The sequence below is a fragment of the Haemorhous mexicanus genome, chromosome 32, assembly GCF_027477595.1.
Source record: "Haemorhous mexicanus isolate bHaeMex1 chromosome 32, bHaeMex1.pri, whole genome shotgun sequence".
In the NCBI taxonomy this organism is placed as follows: Eukaryota; Metazoa; Chordata; class Aves; order Passeriformes; family Fringillidae; genus Haemorhous; species Haemorhous mexicanus.
Window position 1 is genome coordinate 2,238,018 of NC_082372.1, and position 6,000 is coordinate 2,244,017.

Sequence of the window (6,000 nt, forward strand, 5' to 3'; positions counted from 1 at the left end):
CTCATTTTTCTGTGCCAACCAAAAAACCCAAACCCTGGGGCTGCCACAGCCACTGCAACATCCAAATGATCTCTCCCTGAGAGCCAGTTTCATTGGCTGACTCTGTTAGTAGGAACCTCCATCAGAAATAGCACATTTTGCTTCTCCAAATGTGGACACCAGCTGTACAGGCCATTTTCCAGAGTCAGTGTGGTCTGCCTGGGTTATTTCACAGGATTCTTACATCAAGTGCATCTGCAGTGCCACTGACACTCAAGTGAATGCATTCCTGATGCCCCATCCCAGAAACTGCCAGGCCAGAAACAGGAGGTTTGTGATGCTGAAAGCTCAGGCTTGGTGACACAGAGAAAGTAGCTTGGACTAGGAAAGAAATATGTTAGACTATGGGGATGTTGAACCATCATCTTCAGGTTTTCAACAAGTTTCCCAGTGAGAAGAAGCAGCGGGGAGATCCTCTTGCAAAACCTCCTTTAGATACTCCTGCAGAAATCTTGTTGGGTTTAGGGGTGGGATGTGGGGTTGGTTTGGGGTTTTCTTGCAAGATAACATTAGAGCTGATGCACTTGCTTCACATTTCCATGTCATCCTCACAGCCAGAAGAGCTGCAACAACGTAAATCCCAAAGCAAATTGTTGCTGGAGACTGCAGAACATTCGTCTGTGTTGAGGCTGGAGTCCTCTGGGAATTCCCTTCCCATGTGCAGAAACCTCCAGCTGCTGCTCCCAGGGCAGGGTCCCCCTGTGCTCACAGGCCTCTGCAACCACTGGAGAATTTGCCTCTTACCATGGCCCCCGTTTCCCTGAAGTAAGGAGGTTCTCCTTCCACCATCTCGATGGTCACAATGCCAAAGGCCCAGATGTCCACCTTGGGGCCATAAGGAGATCTGGTCACAACTTCTGGGGCCATCCAGTGAGCAGTGCCCACCATGGAGCTGCGCCGGTCCTGCTCAGGGCTGAGCTGAGCGCAGAGGCCAAAATCAGCTGAGGACAGAAACAAACCCTGTCAAAGGCAGCTGGAATGAGGAAACCAAGCACAAAGATTCCCCACTCTCCATCTGAGAATGCAGTAGTGAAGTCAGCTGGGAAAGTCCTCAGGGCTGTAGCCAAGGAAAGATGGAACTGGACCCTTACAGAAACCCTCAGCTTTCATGCAGTGGCTTTTACTGATTCCCTTGGAGCTTTAGATTCCCACTGCTGCCCCTCTGGAAGGGCCAGAGCCAGAGCAAAGGCACTGCTGGCACCCTGCTCCTCTCCTGAGCTCTCTGCAGGGGCAGCCGCTCTCAGCTGGCAGCAGGGCCCGGGCAGTGCCCCCAGCAGCCCTTGTGGGGCTCTGGCCTCACTGGGAAGCAGCCCCACAGCCGCAGCCCGGGAGCGCCGTGCCTGGCCAGGAACACCCACCCAGCCTGACAGAGCCGTCCATTCCCAGGAGGATGTTGGAGCTCTTCAGATCCCTGTGCATCACCCGGTTGGAATGGAGGAAATCCAGGCCCTGCAGACACTGAGAGAGAACAAGAAACACCAGGGTAAAAACCAATGGCAGGAATATATCACACCAGAAAGGACAGTTCAGAATTCTGCCAGCAGCAGCTTTGCTGGGACAGGCCAGGAGTGCAGTGCACACAAGCTCCAGGCAAACGGTGCAAGGCAAAGCTGAGAACAGCAAATCAAATCCAGAAAAGACAGAGAGTACCACAACAGCAGGAGAGAGAGCAAGAACAGAGCAGAAGTGCAGTGATGCTGGCAGGCCGTTCACTGCAGAGGCTCTTTCTTCTCCAGCTCATGAAAACAGCACAGAAACAAAGCCCTGAGCATGGAGCCACTCCTGTTCTCATGCCTGTTTGGAAGGACCATCGTGTCCCAGCCATGGGAGTGACAAGCAGGATCCCTCACCTCCCGACTGACAGCTGCCATCTCTCCTTCAGCCATGCGTGTCTGTCTGACAACGTCCTGCAAAGTTCCTCCATCCATGTATTCCATCACCAGCCACAGCTCTCCATCAACAAGGAAGCTGGAAGAGGAAAACAATGGCATGGAGATGAATGGGCAATGCTCAATTCCCCCATGGAAAAGCCTGGATGGAGTTTTGTTTCCAGGTCACTTGTCAGTGAGGACAGAATCAGATGGAGAGACATTCCTGCCCGGCTGCACAGCCCTTGGAATCTGCACAGTCTAAAGGAGAAGGAGACACCTGTGAGAAAGGAGAGGCCTTAGATGGCAAGCAGGTGAAAAATGCAGGTTAGCAACAGCCCAGATCAATGTGGAACCACAACACTTGCCCCCAGCTGGTTCAGCTTCTGAACTCCTCAGTTCCACCATTCCCTCCAGAACAAGGCAACACAACTGCCAGGGCTGTCCAGGGGAGGAGGCCGTGCAGCACTTGGGACAAAAGCAGTCAGAAAACCTTTCAGAAAGTCCCTTCAGAAACAGGCAGGGCCAGTGAAAAATGGGCAAATGAGGCATTGCTGGAAACAAGAACCTGGTCTGCATGGCACCTGTAGCAATGGAAAAGGGCTGGGAAAAAGCCAAGGGAAATAATTTCTGCTGTGGTTCATCAGCACTTGTTGGGAGACACAGCAAACGGGGTCAACTTGAAGGAAAAACCAAAGCAAAGCAACAAAAGCACACGCAGGGAGTGAACTGCCAGGCTGTTGTTTGGGGAAGATGTGGCTGGGTCAGGCATTTTCAAAACAGGCTACAGACTCGGGATGCCAGGAAAGGTTAACGCAGGGCCCGGGCACGGGATAAGAGCTGAAACACTCACCTGTCCAAAGAGTTGACAATGTTGGGGTTCTTCTTGTCCTTCAGGAGCAGGATCTCATTCACAGCTCGTTCCCTGTTCTGCCCTCGGAGACTCATTTTCTTTATGGCCACCTGAAGGGACATGGCAGCCCTTGAACTGCAGGAGTCTGTGGCAGGAGGCCACAGCAAACACGGAGCAAGTCTGTTTGGAGCGACGGAGCCAGGCTGTGCCAAACTGCCTTGGGATGGGACACCAGAGCTCAGCAAGTGCCATTCCCACAGCCCATTGCTCTGCCAGCTGGGGGCTGCTCACAGGACACATGGCCAGAGACATTTGGCCTTGCAAGCTCTGCAGAAATGGTCCCTCAGCTGTCAGCCTCAAAGCTCTAACAACATCCTCTGCACCTACAGTCTGCTCAAATGGCCTCAACACTCTCATTATTATTATTCAAACCCATTTGGAAAGCAGGAGGTAATTCTGGTTCTGTGAAAACAGAGCAAAACAGCCAGGAACCCTTTAGCAATTCTATGGGATTTGGTCATGATTTCAGATGCAACTGCTCTGTTTGGGATTGCACAACAAAGCAAACACACACATCCATGGCTCAGGTGATCCCTGTCACAGGCTGTCACTGACACCAGACCCAAACACCACTGCAGGGTTTAGGAGAGAGCTTTGCTCTGGACATCCATCTTCTCATTTCTCTCCCTCGCCCTCTGTGAACTGCTGAAGTAGGACTAAAACCCCAAACTGAGCCCAAGCAGGATCTCTCCCTAATCAGGCCTTGAGGTTCTCTTTGAAGATGAAAGGCAGAATGGAAAAACTGCTAAATATTGTTCCTGTCAGAGGCTGGGGTGAAGATAAATTGGGCCTCAGTCTCCAGCAGCTGATGCATTCACACTTTTAGATATGCAGACCAAGCCAGCGTGTCCTGCTCTGACAGACACCGCTGCCCTCCTTGCATTCCTTTGGCACTTCAGAAGGACCAGGTCTGTCCCAGCTGTGCTCTGCAGGCTGACACTGCTCTGCCTTCAGAGGAGCAGCCTGGGCACGAAAGCTCTGCTGGCCCCCAAAGCTGCAGCCACAGCTCCCAGCAGAGGGGAAAGCCCTGGAGAGCTGCCAGGCGTGCTGGGCGTGTTGACACTGACCTCTCCTCCAGTGGCCCTGTCCAGTCCTTTGTAAACGGTTCCGAAAGCCCTGGAGACAAAACAGCAGAGAAGAAAGAAGCAGCGCTTTAGGCCCTGGCAGTGAAAGCCAGCCCAGACAGGAGATCTCTGCTGCCTGCAGCCTTCACAAACACCTGGGTGCATCGACCCTTCCAACAACAGCACAGCAGCCACCAGCCCTCTGCCATGCAAGGTGGGCAAGAGAAAACTGAGACCCAGCACGAAGGAATTGGGCTGGAGCAAATCCCAAATATCCACCCTGAACTGCTTTAGTTCAAAATCTAGGAGGGGAAATGGGTGTCTAAAGAACTGGAAAAGAATGCATTTCATCCTTTTCCATGTCCTGCCTAAGACCTGCAGGTTCCTCAGGGGCCCTGCCATCAGGCAGGTGATGCATTTTCCCCCAGAGTGCATCAGCTCTGTGTCTGTTACTGAATGGATGGGGTCTGCTACCTGTGCTAGAATAGAGCCCTTATTAGTTCATCTCTGGTTTCTGTTTCTAAACCTTTAGGTTGATCATTCTGACCCGTGGATATTTTTCAAAGGAAAATATTTGAAAGAAATCTTCTTGAGAATTGCTTTCTGACAGTCATCAGATGGTGAGTTGCTCTTTTAGGCAATCCAGTTCCAGGGACAGAAGATCTTCCAGGTCCTGCTCCGTGCTGCAGGCAGGACACTGCCAGCCTCAGGGGGCTCTGACGATGCCTCCTGACCACAGTTATCAATTCTGATCAGGACTGCGAGACAGCAGGATGGTAGCCCAGTGTCTGAAGGTGTTTGGAGCTCTCCTGACTTCTCACTGGATCCTGCACCAGCACAACCCCTGGCCCTGCTTGTGCAGAAGTCGCTGCCGTGCCCTTACCCTTGGCCAATCTGCTCCAGCTCCAGGTATTTCTCGGCAGGCTCCGCCTCGCTCACGGTGTTCCCTGAAAGAAACCACGTGGAAGACGCTCCCTCCCAGAGTGAGAGCCCGCCCTGCAGCAGAGCCAGAACGCAGCCCCACTCCCTGGGGCCGTGAGCCCCTTGGTCTCAGCTGGGGAAGGACAAGAAATGGCTCGGTGACATTCAGCTGCAGAGCAACCCTGGGTGCAGCTGATGCCGAGACACACACACAGCGCCCTGCTCGGGCACCCAGGGACAGAGCAGACGTACTCAGCTGCATCAGGCACCGCTCCCCTCTCCCCTCTGGCTGCAGGGCTGTGCTGCTGTCAGAATGCTCAGCCCAGGATCCCACAGAGGAGGGAGGTTCTTCATCCTCTTCCCAAAATTCTTCAGCTTCTCCATCCTCTTCCCAAAACGCTGCAGGTTCTCCATCGTCTTTCCAAGCCAGGGGATGTTTGCTGTCCACTTCCCATGCTGGGAGATGTTCACTCTCCTCTTCCCAAGACACAATATGTCCTCCATCCTCCTCCCACACCGGGAGATGTCTGCTGTCCTCATCCCATGCCTTGGGAGCTTGGCCATCCTCGTCCCACTCCAGGAGATGTCCACTGTCCTTGTCCCAATCCGCAGGAGCCTCGCTGTTGCATTCCCACACCACGGGATGTTTGACCTCGTCTCCCAGAACAGTGGGAAGCTCACTGCTGTCTTCCTCCTCTTTGGCCTCCTCTTTGGAAGCAGAGGGAGCCACAGGAGGTGCTGGTGCTGCTTTTGTGCCCTGTGGACAGACAGCAGCGTGAGGGACGGGAAGTTCTACCTCAGTTCTCACCTTATTTATCCTCAGCTGCACATCCAGCTGCACTAAGCAGAAATTGGGTTTGGAGCTGCTCCAACTAACAATGGGCTAAAGTTGACATTGCCACTTATTGCTGGGAATTCAACATTCCACCATGGCTAAAGCCAGCCAGCAATCCTCTGCCTGCAAAGCCAGACCTGCAGCTCTTCAAAAGCTCTTCAGCAGAAAAGGAGAAAACTGACTGGGATCCCTTTGATGCTGCTGCTGCTGAGACACTGACAGGAACTTTCCTTCAGCCTCCCAGGCTGGCCCTCACCTGCCACATGCCAAGCTCACCACTTGCTGCACAATTCCAAACACCAAAGGTTCCTTTCCCACTCACCGAAGGAGGAGCTGCTCGGGATCCACAGAAGAAGTGCC